The sequence below is a fragment of the Glycine max genome, chromosome 13, assembly GCF_000004515.6.
Source record: "Glycine max cultivar Williams 82 chromosome 13, Glycine_max_v4.0, whole genome shotgun sequence".
Classification (NCBI taxonomy): domain Eukaryota; kingdom Viridiplantae; phylum Streptophyta; class Magnoliopsida; order Fabales; family Fabaceae; genus Glycine; species Glycine max.
In genome coordinates, this window is record NC_038249.2 from 38,182,514 (window position 1) to 38,197,288 (window position 14,775).

A 14,775-nucleotide genomic window follows, 5' to 3' on the forward strand; every position below is an offset into this window, starting at 1 on the left:
CATTTTTACGAAATTGCTTTCAATGATGTGTATACCTGCAATATTAATTGTGTGTGCTTTGATATAAAGTAAAATCAGAGAGGATCTTACAAGCGTACAAGACCATCATTATACGATATGCTTCTTTGACTTTGTTTCAAGTTGGGCAGGAAGTTGCATGCATGGCTTCTGCTGATACTTGATGATAGAGCCTCTGCTATGCTGTGTTCTTTCACGTTTTGGCCTTGCCAAGCAAACAAAAAGGTACAAATTTTAAAGTATGTATATATTGTCAAAGCATATGCAACTCAAAGATTTAAAAGATCTAAAATAAATTTAAAAATGATGTATTTTATTTACTTATAAAATAATTTATTAAAATTATCATTATTTTATTTAAAAATAAATTTTTGGATTTTTTGTGATGTAAAATTATTGATTAAATTATCATAATTAATTTCATTTAACTTGAGAAGTCTTGACTCTTCTCTTTGTCTGAAGTTTTGAATAACATAATTCATATTTTTTAGTTGAAATATTTATTATATATATTTTTGTATAAATTTAAAAATTATAATATATAAAACACTATAAAGATGAATATATAAAATAAGAATGAGCTAAAACAATAAAATCTAATTCTGATTGTTAAGGAAATGAATTTGATCGTAATATCTTGAAGTTTAAGTCTCTTTCCCTTCTTTGGTAAATGCTTAAACTTAATTTTTAAATTTCAACCTTTTTGTTAAACCTGCATAAATTATTTTGAGATTAATCATTATTCATTAATAAAACAATAAAAAATAAACTTATTTTGAGACCAATTTCGTAATTCACCAAGCTTAATAATATATATAAAATTTGTTATTTGTCAATACAATAATGAGACTATTACTGTATGTATAAGATTTTAGATTATTAAATTAACATTTTTCAATAGAAAAGACAATTATAGTTTGATATAAACTTATTTTGAGACCAATTTCGTAATTCACCAAGCTTAATAATATATATAAAATTTGTTATTTGTCAATACAATAATGAGACTATTACTGTATGTATAAGATTTTAGATTATTAAATTAACATTTTTCAATAGAAAAGACAATTATAGTTTGATAAAAGAACATGTAAGTATATAATAATTATCAACAAAAGAAAATTTAAGAAAATTTAAGTAAATAAGATTACAGTAAGTTCTATTTTTGGCTTTTATCTGATATTGACACACTCAAAAGGAAAGAATGTCAACTGTTTCATCTACCCTCCAAATAGAGACACATGCACGTAAGAAATGAGAATAAACAAATAGGTATTAAAAAACTATTGACTAATGTGTCAAAATGAAACAATAATTAAGTAAATTGAAGAAAACAAGTGAAAAGATAAAGAAATATGAGAGACAATGAGAAAAAAAAACAAAATTAGAATTCAATAGGAAGAGAATAAAAATAAAAGAAAAGCTTTTGAGTTTCTTCAGCTATTAACTATTGAATCTCTTTTTTTTCTAAACAAAACTATAATATTGGTGAAGAGTTGTTGCTCATTAATTGTTACTTATGATACCAATAAAAAGATTAATAGTTACTTATAATATTTTAATTAAAATTTATTTTCAAATATAATTTTTCAGTAATTCTTTTTGAAGTATATTAGTACAAAAAGAAATTTTGAAACATTTTTTTTGGATCTAAAGCCTTTACTTGACATACTTGAACCTTAAGTCTATCATGTCAAAGAGTAGAGAACATAGCCGAACAAATATGCCATGAATTATGAATATGTATGTTCTGGTTACCCAACTTCATTTTAAACGTGAATGTTGTGACCCATGGGACTCAACAAGTCATCAATGACATGAACGGACAACAAAGAGGAACAGATATGCCATCAATGACATGAACGGACAACAAAGAGGAACAGATATGCCATGAATGTTACTAACCTTCATAGATGTCATCTCTTCTGTTGATGCCAAGAAGCTAGTCTCATGTGCCCCATTTTAAACTTAAACCTTTGATTTGAAGGAAAGAAATGGGGTGAATGGAAATATGGAAGAGCAAAAGTGGATGAAAATAAGTAACCTATCACATATTAGATGTGAGATTCTGTTTTATTTCATTCGATCAATTTTTTGAAACAAATGTTAAAATTAAAATAATAATGTCTATAGATAATTTTGCTAAAATAAATGAGTCTGATAGTACCAAATCTAGTACTATTTTTTTTTTTTTATATATATCATACAGTTTATCAATTAAGATTTTGGTGTCTACAAATAATGTTTTTAGAATGAAAATAATTAATTTTAATTCTTATGTTAAAATAGAAGAATGAGATTAAAAGATTTACTTAAACTTTTTGTGGTTGTAATAGTAGTGAAGATTATGATAATAGTGATAATGATCACAAAGATAGAGGTAATGGTGATAAGGAAACAAAGATAGTGATATTTACACGCGATCATCATAATAATGATAATTATTGTTGATTTACTTCTTCTTTTAAATAATCCTAGTTACTTCTTACACGTCATCATATATAAAATATAAAATAGATATTAAATTTTTTTCTAAATTTTGAATTTGTCCAACATGTAAAATGTTACAACAAACAAAAGATAAACAAAAGTATCTTCTTTAACGATATTTTATGTATTAGGCAAACCCAATTAAATTGATCCAGCTCTGTCATTTTGGATGTACACAGCAAATTAAGATGAGTGTGTTAATTTTTTCATTTTATCATTTATTTTATTCATTCTAAAACTAGAAAACTATTAATATTTATAAGAAAAAAGATTGATGTAACATTCAATGAAAAAAAAATGATAAAAAGTCAATTAAAATGATTTGAACACGTATAAAAATCACAAGAATTGGGGGTTAGAAAAATATATTGCATGGTTTCTGGTCTTTGAAAAAGAGAAAAATTTAATTTAATAATTTTGATAATATAATCTCTTATGGATGATTTTATGCATTTAATGATATGTTTTTAAAAAAATATTAATTAATTTATTTTTATTTATTATATTTCGTGATACATATTAAAATATTTTTTGCTTAATTAATAACACGTGAATTGCAACTTTTAGACTCTCTAGTCTATATGCTATTGAATAAAAAGAATTTAAAATTTATCTCCAAATATTCCGTGAAAAAACTTAGAGATACATTAGGTTTTTTTATACAAAACTGTATTTGCACGAAAATCCATAAAAAATTTATATCAATTTTCAATTGAATTAAAAAATACAATATTTTTGCTAAAATTATAACAAATTAGGCAGGAAAAATATCTAGAAAAATTGCAAGAATATCACGAAAGTACATTGACAAAATTTGCATAAAAAATCCACAAGAAAAATCTGCAGGTTTTTTAAGTTATATTCTATAGATTTTATAATAAAATGATGTTATAAAACTTATATAAAAATGGATTTTTAATATATAAAAAATTATATTATGAAAAGATAATTAATTAATAAAATAGTTAACATATAATTAAAAAGTGTTATTAAATATTTAGTAAAAGGGATAATGATATAAAAAAAAATATTATTAATTTAAAATTATCTACAATAAAAATAATAATTATATAATGACTAAAAAAATATTTCATTTATTTTTTAATAACTAGTAATTTGTAAATTAGTATTTTTTATATTCTTTCTATAATTTTAAATCATTAATAGTTGAGAATAAATTAAATTTAAATAATATTATCAACACTTTATTATTATATATTAATATTTTTGCTAAATATATACATTTTTATGTTAAAATTTTGGGGCCAATGCCCCCCTCAAATTAAGTCACATTGAACTGAGCTCCACGGCTCCACCACCGTTCTGATTTGATATGGGTGAAAAAAATATTACCGTCTTCGATGCACTGCAATTTAATGTGTCAATATTATATCACTCCTAAAATACTGCCATGAAAAGGAAAAGTTACCTCCATATCTGAATGCAAGTTAAAGCAGAACCTGCCATATTAGATAACATACACATTAATTGGTTTTATAATATATGAAACTCCATGTATATCTGAAAAAGCCCATTACCACGCCACGCACTAAACCATATTCCTCAACTAAACACAAGAGAGAACATGTACACTAAGGCAAAATAAATGAGAACCGTGATTGCAAGCATAATAGCATCAGACTGCATGATAGGATGAATTTTAGGCTTAAAATAAAATGGTTGAAAGATTATACAAGATGAAGTTAAATATGTATTTAGCAAATTTTAGTTTTATTTTACTTGTGTTAAAATAATATGATGTTGATACTTGAATAATTATTATTTATTAATCAACATCACTTAGAGGAGTATAAGTATATTTATCTTTACCTATACTCTTCAATGAGTGAAATATCTCAATTTTATCTAATCCTTTTTTTTCTCTCTATAGTTTTAGTGGTGGTCCTTTTAGGTTTTCCAGAGTAGAAAGAAAATAACTTTCTATCAATGAATGTAGCACGTAATGCACAGATAACACCTCAATGATATATATAGCGAGAGCACTATTGATGCAGGATTCTTCATAAACAAGATCTGCCACACTGCAAAGCTCCAATCCGTTGAGGGACCAGCAAAATAACTTCAAGCCAGATAATGATGCAGCTGCATATAATAACTCGATCACCAGAATAAAAATACCCCAGCAAATAAAACACACCGAACAGCAAGGGCCTCAAACCCTCACCAAATCAACATTGACCCGCGTCATAGCATGCACGCCCGAACGCATTTTATTAAATTAGTCTAGTATTTTTTTAGGGTCTTGCTAACCACTTAAGATACTTATTAAGGATTTTTTTAAAAAAATAATCGTAAAATTGTAAGAGAATGCATTTTTATGTATCTCACTAAAAAAAATTGTACATTTAGTTTCTTACTAGTACTTTTAGGACGGACATTGGTTAATATTTATTATTATTTTTTATTACAAACATTTATTGACATTCTCCATCTCTTTTAATGTAATTAACGTTGTTGAATCGTCAATGTTTTTTTTTTATACTGCGCACGCAAACGGTTTATATCATTTCATTAAATCGTCAATGGTTTGTGCCTATATTTATATTATTACACATATTTACAGAGAATCTATTGCCTATGCTGATTGTTTATGCAAAGCTTGGAGCTTCTAACACGAACCCTTTTATTTTATGTATGTACTTGGATGAGCCTCCGCATCTATAATGGACCTCCTCTTACAGGATCAGTGCTCCATTATTAATCTTTCTTATGCTTTCCGCTCATAGTATATAGCAACTGGATATCCATATTCCTGTTGACTGTTGTATATCCAAGGCTCCACCGACATGTTTGACCTAAGTACCTGTTTGAATATAAATTTTTCTGCATTGGTATTTTAGGAGAAGAAAATAATATAGAAAAATGAATTAACTTCTCTCACAAGTTAAAAATACCTTTTGGAATGTTTCGAGACTAAGGGTCTGTTTTTTAATATAAATTTCTGTATTGGTGTTTTTAGAAGAAGAAAATAATATAGAAAAATGAATTAATTAACTTCTCTCAAGTTAAAATATCTTTTGGAGAAGTAAATGAAGATGGTTTTTTATAAATTAATTAATAAAAAAACTATTTTTCTTATCAAATATATGGTGTTCAAATATATTTTCTATCTAAATTTTTAACTTCCAATTATTTTGACGTGATAATCCACGACCAGATGAAGCAGCTCATGTTAGCTTCTGCGTTAAATTTGAACATGGAAAAAGTATTGGAACGCGTAAAAACTCTCATAATTGATAATGATGACAAGCAGTATGGTTTGCAGTTGTGTGATCTGTAATGCAGGTCCGAGAATCTATACTGTATCTCAGCCAATTGAAAGGGGATGAGATAATAAAGGAGGAAAATTGTTCTTACCGATGAATCACAGTTAGGTGTATGTCTAAGTATCCATCCATGGAGCTCAAAACCGCGTATCCAAAATGATCAAGAGAATTTTTTCCATTCATCCGTTGGATTGATTTAAGGATTTGTGTAATCGCATAATGAACAGAAACTCAAATATGTCCAAAGTGTGAGTTCAAAATATCTTCAGCTTGATCGAGTAATATTTCTTTCAACAACATATATTAATGTTAGTTTTTATTAACAGAAAAAATTAAATCTGTAATTTTTTTAACAAACTAATCAGTCTTATATATCTTTGATAGAGTAATATTAAGTTCAAAATAAGTGTGCTGGCTACTGTTAACTCTGCTGCTGCTATTGTGCAGTATTGCGCAGGAGACTCTCTTACCAAGGGACTTTCAATTTACTTTTCTCATTATTAAATTTGAGTTATTCATTTACGGATAGAAGTGCATTGGCTTTTCTTATTAAATTTCAATTTCTGATTGCCCTCAGACCTTAGCCAACACTGGGCACTGGCTCTTGAGGGGACAAGACCCCCTCCCCCCTCCAAGATTGTTTAATATATCTATTTTTCAATAGAGAATCTTAATATTTAAAATTTTAGTAATTGAAATTTGAAAGAACGTAGATAAACTAGCAAAGTAATTTTTAAAGGTTCGGTCGGTAAAGTGAAACAAAATAATAATAAAAATGAATTGAAATTAAAGTAAAATATAAAAATATGAGTTCTATTTTATTATTTAATTGTCTTCTTTTTTATTGTCTTTCTCTTCCAACAAACACAGCCTAAACACAGGTAAACTTTTCAATCTTTCAGGCTCGTGGTATTGTTGCTGGACACGTTACTTGAAGTTAGTTTTATTGGCTGCTGATTGTTGGAATCATTGATATGTCTTTCAGCCCTATCCTTTGGGGCTACTTTTTTTTTTTTTTTTTTTGTCTTTCTAAAATAAAATTTTGATCCCCTTCTTTTAGTTAATTTGCAAGTTTGATTCTCATTTTAAAAAAATAAAAATATTTAGTTTTTTTATTTTTCAAAATATTTTTTTTAGTTCAACCATTAATTTCAGGATGTTGTGTCGATCATTAATAAAAAAAATGTTGACCGGTAAATTGTTAACATGACATTATAATGTTGTTCGTTAATAAATGTATTACTAAAAAGAAGATCTTACCTTCAGCATAAGCCATGACCAAAGATAAGCATATAGGGTTTGATACATATGTATTCCCACATAGTTCAGTAAAAATACATGAAACCACAATCAGTGAATTGAGTAAATAAAAGCTCTTTCCCCAAACTCAAATCAATAACCTTGCACGGTCTACATGCACCCGAATAAACGCAGACGGGAAAGTTCCTCAAATCACAGAAAAGTTGTTAAGAATTACTTACTTGTTGCCGCTAGCTTGTTGTAATTCTTGTTGGCTCTTTTTAACCCAAGCTTGTAGTCGTAGAGAACAAAAGCTTTTGAACATAAGCGTATGTTATATATTCAAGCGTTCAAGTATTTGAACATGTTCTCGAATTTACTAAGTAATTGCCTCTTGTTTAATCCTTATAATAAATATTAGTAGTAAGGAATGAATTTTGAATTACTCCTTTGCTGCTACTTTGATTCGTACTTTAAGATCCTTGCCCGTGTAATTTTCAAGATTTATCAGATCTTCCTGTATTACCAAAAATATGACACAAATATATTACAGAAGGTATATATATTAATTTGCTGTATGATTCCAAATAGTATTCGTACTGATCTAGTCCTTAAAAATTTGAATGAAATCTGATATAAATTGCACGAGTCGGTTATCATCGTTTCATTTCACTTATGGTTATAATATATAGATATACTCTTTACGAAAAATATGTATTTTTCACTTTCAATCTATTTTATCGCCTTTTTATTTATTAAAATGAACCATTTCACTTTTACTAAGGTATTACATATTTAAATTTTTTTTACCAACAAAGTATAAATAAACTTCGGTTTTGTGCAAAGCAAGTTTCTAATGGTTTTTCACTATCAGAAAAAATTGTCACTTTTTAATAGTCAGAAAATATTAAAAAAAATGGTAGACTCGACTTTTCCAAAACTGACATGATCTGTACATGTAAAATGGGATGTTTTTAAAATGAAATCCATGATTAAACCGATAAAAATATTGATTCAAGATTTAATGTGATTGAACTGATTTTATATTTTTAATATTCTATAATATTTTAAGTAATAAAATAATATAACTAAAAATTAGGATCTAAAAAATTAATATAAATAATTAAATTGTATATTTCATAAGATAAAATTAATAATAATTTATACTTATGTAAAATATTTAAGAATATATTTTAATTTATCTTAAAAATATTTTAGATTAAATAATAAATTTTTTAAGAAAATTAAAAAGACCAGTTCAATCCAAATTCTCTATGTTGGTTCAATATTAATTTTATACCGATTTGGTAAGTTTTTGACTAATTTCCACCAATTCTGAGATGTTGGGGTTTTTTTTGGGAGTATTTGGATCGGTCACTTGACCAATTTAACCAGTTGAATTATAAACCTTGCTAAAATGATTAACAAGTATATTTTAGAATATTTAAAAAGTAAAATACCCTTGGTATAAAAAAAACCCTCTCTGTCTTTAATTGTTATATTTATTTCTTTTGTTTTCTATTTTTATCCATAAAAATTAAAAATTAAAAACATGTATTAAAGAATTTGTAAAATTTAAGCATCTTCTTCAACTGAATGAGTTGGACTCATGAACATATGCATGCACACAGTTGAAATTACTCATTAAACAGGGGCATGCATTAATTTTCAATTAACCACTTGGACGTACATGGGGAAATATGACTCAAGTTGTCGCGGTACTCGTTCATTAATTGCTATCTTCACTCCCGTGTTTGTACTACAGAAATTTACTTCTCCAATATGAAGTTCTGGTTGTCTTCCGTGTACGCACGTGTTTTAAATGACCGTTACCAACAGGGGATCTAGTCATTACAAAAGGAGGACTAGGGTAGACATTTGTATTAACAGTCCTATTTCATTTCATAAGGATCAAACGGATAGCACCAGCCAAAGTAATTTACCCCTAGTTTACTTTTGCCTCTTATAATGAATGGATGCAACAATACATGGGTGCCATATAGGAAGGGATGAAGAAGAACTCAGAGCTTGTGGCTAATGTTGAAAAGCATGTCCATGGAAACTGGTGTTCAGTTCCAGCCAAAAAGCAGGTAAAACAACTTTTGTGTACTATCTATTTTATTTTCTCAAATCTTTGTGTTCGAGTAAATTGAGTTTTCCCATTTTAATTTGTTACATACCTGGATGTATATATCTTCAAAGATGTAGAAGGACCGGAGCTGCAGACTGAGGTGGATTAACGACCTCAAACCAGAGATAAAATGAGGAAACTTTAGTTTAGCAGAAGATATATCATACCATTAAAATACTCCATGCTCTTGGAAACAAGTGAGCTTTCTTTCAGCTTGGAGATTTTTCTGTTATTAGAACTAGAATTAGAATGGTTTACTATAATATATATGAAACCACGTTATTTCATGTCATTTTTCCAGCTGTCACTTTTACACCTTTAGGAAATGAAACCAACTTGCTTTGCCTCTTACTTTATCTCTCGTTATATATATTGCCTATGCAGATGATCAATCACAACATCTCACAGCTTGTCCAATACAACAAATAATGAGATCAAGAATTGTTGGAACACCAACATCAAGAAAAAGCTTATGAGAAAGAGAATACATTCAACTACCCACAAACCAAAAGCCAACAGGTTGTATGTACACCAGTCGAAGGATGTTATCACTATGAAGCACTTAGTACAACAAGAAAGTGCTAGATTTGCAGCTAAACCCATGGAAGTTGAATTCAGCTCTTTCATTCCCCCAGTTCATTAGATTCATTATCAACAAAACAAAACAACAATGTGTATATCATATATGTCCTCATGCTTGTTACATATTATGACCTTCAATTACTTATATCCACATTGAGTTTCTTAGGTAGAAAACTTATTGTCTCAACTAATGTAGGAAAATTAACCAATATCGAAAGTTTACTCTCATACAAGAGTAATGGTAATGTCATAGAAAGTAATAGTCAAACTCAAAAGATATTGAAAGATTATATGCTAGACTTGTAGGATGGTGATATTGTAGTGGTTATAGATATAAAAGTGACTTTCTACATGTTTAAAGCTATAACCAATGTAAAAAGTAACCTACATTCACAATCACCATAATGTGTGGTCATTTTACAAGTTTGACACATAATCTTTTATTATCTTTTGAATTTGACTATTAGTTTCTACGATACTACCATCACTTTTATATGAAAGTGAATTTTCGATGTAAGTGAATTGTCCTACATTAGTTTAAATAATAAGTTTTTCACCTAAAAAACTCAATGTGGATATTAATGATTGAAGATCATTACATGTAACAAACATGATGACATACATGTTATACACAATGTTGTTGTGTTTGGTTGATAATAAATCTAATGAAATGGGGGAATGAAAGAGCTGGATCCAATGTGCAATAAGGATTTTTTTCTCATTGTTGTTTCTCTTTTCAATTTGGATTGGTCATCACCATAAGCTTTAAAAGGTGTTAGCTTTTAGTTTGTAGATAATGGAGAGTGTTCATCTTAAAATCGAAGACGAAAAACCCATGTTATAGGTTGAATCTAGCTCTTTCCCTAACCCTAAGGTTATAATAAGCAATCAACTCAATCTTGTATCATTCTATAAATTCACTATCAATCAAATATGGCAAGACAATTTGTAATATATACATCTTCATGATTGTCACAGATTATGATTGGAAACCCATCCTGGAATCAATAATGTGAGAGGCCTAACTTAACTCCAAAAGCTAACTCAAGGGGTGAGGGTTGTCCCTCACTTATATATTCTAATATAGGATTACTTTTGATCGATGTGAGATTTGGATTATTTTCAATAGTTTTCTCCTACCTCTATATTATGTTGATATAATTTTACCTTAAAAAGTGTTGATTGTACAAAAATTTCAATGCATAGATGCTAGTATCTAATGAATTTGTAAGTGAGACAATTTATCTGTGAATCATTTAAGCTGAACTTATTATTAAATGCTCAATATTTGTTTGAATTATACAATAAATAAGCTCAGACATGATTTTACACTTGGCTATATAGAGCCAATTTCAAACTCTATAATTGATATTAAAAACTTGTGAATAACTTTAGTTTGTCTATGCAATAGTAAAGAGGGAAAATAACACATGCAATGACAATTTAAATAGTTTTTACACGTTCATCCATTTATAAATTTTATCTATATCAATGTTTTTTAAAATTGGATTAATATTTGAAGGGATAAAAGTATTGCTTCAAAGTTTATTGGTGGTTAAATTGAGGTCAAATAAATGATAATTAAATTAATATATAATATTATAAAATATTTTAACTAATAAAATAATATAACATTATCAAAAATTAAGATATAAAATGTTGTGATTTACTATAAATAACTAAATTATATATTTATAAAATTAAAATTAATACCACTAGAAAAAACTATACCTATGTGTAATCTATATATGTGATTTTGTTTATCTTAAAAATGCTTAGATTAAATTAAAAAATAAAATAAAATAAGATTATAAAATTAATTAAAAAGTATTTTGTTTTTAAAAATACCCATTCAAACCAATTTGTACTAACAACCTCATACTCTGTAAATTGTGTTGAGAAGTATACCTTTTACGGTGTAGAGTTTCAAGCCAAAAAATAAGGTGTCTACATATTGAGAATTGGATTTTTATCCCTAAGATTTAGGTGGTTTAAATACAAAGTGAAAGATTATATTTTATTAGATGAACCTTAGTTGAATGAATGCGTTGAAAGTTGTTTTTGTTTCAATTTTCAAGAGAACTTATTTAGTGACAATATTTTTTACTATAAATAGAGAAGAGATTTAGTGGAGAGACAACATATGAAGAGAGAGAGAGTGTGAGAAGAGAAATTGTAAAACAAAGTCATTTTATTGAGAGAAAAGTGTCTTTGTGTGAGAGTGTTATAATTTCTTGTAATCATTGAATGTGATATTCAGGTTTGTAGAGTGATACACTATTTGATGTGAGTTACAATCTTGTAATCATTTTTGTAATATTGAAATACTTTTTTAGATGATTCTATGAACATATACAAGAGGTGTGGAACAACCTTAAATTCTCGTGTTTGTTATTATTTTTTTAGAGTGTAATCTTTGTTGTGTTCTTAGAATCCCTTTTAAGTATGGATAATTGTGTTTGTAGGAGTGTTGATTACTCAAGACACTGAATTAGAAATATACCTACCTGAATACAGTGGTTTAACTTAGTATATTTGAAACACAAATCACATCGGATTCCTTTCATGGAATTCAAAGTATACCTTTAAAAAGGATGTGCATTTTGGATTTAAGAGATAAGCCCAAGACTCCATAACTACATTTGCTTTTATGTAGGACTCCTGTATTCCTTTGAGGCAAGCTTTATGTTAGTGAAGTGTCTCCGATTCTTTTCAGGCAAGGTATGAAATGTCTCCAAGTCTTGCTCTAGATTATATATAAGGTAAATGCTTCTCGATCCTTTTTATATTTCTATTATTACATTATTCTCATTTTACTGATATTATAATTAACAGCTACATGGCTTATCAGTTGGAGGTCCCAATATGTCCTCCTAGTTGGGTGAAGTTTGGCAATGAGTTTGTTGTGTTAATTTCTATTATTTTAATCTACAGGCCTAGACGTAGGGATGCTCAAAATAAAGTTTAAAAAAAAATAACTATAACTAGTTATATAAAAGTAAGTATAAAACTACTAATTTTATAATTATGGTATTTTAAATAACTTATTTTATTTAAAAAATAGTTATAGTTATGAAATTATAACTAATTTTTTAGAAATAAGTATTTCAAATAAATTATTTTTATTCATCAAGAACTACTTACGTAATTAATTTTAGATACAACTTATTATATAATCAGTTATATAACTAGTATATTCATAATTAGTTATATACCTATATTTTAAAAATAATAACTAGTTATATCAAATTATATTCATATTTTTTAAAAACTAATTATGATTATAGTTATAATAAACACTTATAATCTAGTTATTTATTAAGTATGATTATAATTATGTAAATATTTAAATTTGGAACAGTCCTACCTAGAAGATAGCATATGGAACTTCATACTTCATAGATGTAGGCACATTTTATTCATTTTACATAATTACACCAGGCATTTTTTTTTGTTAATTTCTTGTAACATTGTGATATTTAATTATTGTTTTTAAGCACTAACTGTATAGAGAATATTTTGTGTGACTTTCTTTGTCCTCTAGATCTTGCTTTCTTTGTCACATGCATGTAGTTTTTAAGCACTAACTGTATAGAAAATATTTTAAGTACTATTCTTATTATTTTCTTATAATTTGCTCTGCCATGAGTGGTATCATTAATCTCGGAATTTGAAAACCGGTGATAAAAGGCTTTTTTTTAGTAGTGGTTTAAAACTCCTTCAACTTGAGTAACATTTTCAAAGTGGAGAAAACGGGATTGCGTTGCTGGCCATACATTGAATGCCACTACTCCTTATTAAACTAATCTACTACTGCTCTTGGGCAGAGAAGGGGACGACTCATACATCACTCTATATTAAATTTCAGTTGTTCAATTACGGATTGGAGTAGGTGGTGTGTTATTTAATTCTGTACATGTTTGTTGGGGTTGTGCATGCAATATTATATAACATATATATGAAATCTGGATGAAGTGATAGCGCTGATTGTTAGCTGTCTGACTGTCTGACTGTCTGATTGCCCTGATCAGCATTGGCCACCTTCTATTGATTGCTGGATTGGTCTTTTAGCCCTAACCTGGAGCTACTGTGTTATTCAACCGTTTAACGTGTCCTACAATTTACTGAGAAATTATCTCTTATTTCGTCCTTAATTATAATAATTTTTACTTACGAAGTATGCTGTATATGTGCAGTGCCTCCCACGCTCACACACATCCTTTGAGTTATGTGTTAATACTATATGGTAATGATATTTAATGGGTTAAATATACATGCAATTGTGTTAAATATTTAGAGATAGAACTTTGTCATTTATAATAATTTTATCCAACTCAAACAAAAATTATTTCTAATAAAAGATATATTTAAAAAAAAAATCAAACTTTCACATTTTTATCTCATTTTCTTCTCTTAATTTCTTCTCTATATCAGACATAGCACAGAGATAAACGCATTACGGCAAGATTGCCATTGAAATTGGACATTAGATACTGCCATGCCTTCATTTTCAGTTAGATACTTGTTAACTATTGTTATTATTCATTAAGTACTGTCATGTAGGATTATTCTTGAGATTTTTTTTGTCCTAGACGAACTGAAAAAATTATGCCCTTATAATCATTTGAATTTTATCTTTCTTATATTTTTTTGGCAAAATCATTAATAATTTAATTTTTTTATAATCAAGATTTTTAAATAATCATACTTAATTGAAATCAAAGCAAGATTATTTAATATACCTTGTGTCACAATTTAAAATAGGATTTTAACAATTTCAAATTTGATAAATTAGCTTTTTTTAGTATATGTAATAGTAATAAAAATAATTAATATTATTTTATAAGTCGTACATGCATTAGCAAAGCAATTAAATATTTTTAAATAACTCAATATCATACAGTTTCATTTTGATTCATCGTTAAAGTTTGAATCTTAAATATTATAATTTTTTGTTTACGTAATTATTTTAATGCTAATGGCAATGGAAGAAAATAATATGTCATACTTTTTTCTTTTACACTCAAT

General features: G+C 27.4%; 1 long non-coding RNA gene and 1 other non-coding gene across 2 annotated transcripts; both read left to right on the top strand.

The window, feature by feature from the left end:
• The first annotated feature begins 8,870 nt into the window (after positions 1-8,870).
• LOC121173344 (uncharacterized) lies at positions 8,871-10,855 on the top strand. The gene is made up of 3 exons (XR_005887986.1): positions 8,871-9,124; positions 9,237-9,362; positions 9,550-10,855. It is a non-coding gene; the product is annotated as an uncharacterized lncRNA (long non-coding RNA).
• On the top strand, positions 9,998-10,220 carry MIR4348B (microRNA MIR4348b). The gene has a single exon (NR_126761.1). It is a non-coding gene; the product is annotated as a microRNA MIR4348b (primary transcript).
• Positions 10,856-14,775: the final 3,920 nt, after the last annotated feature.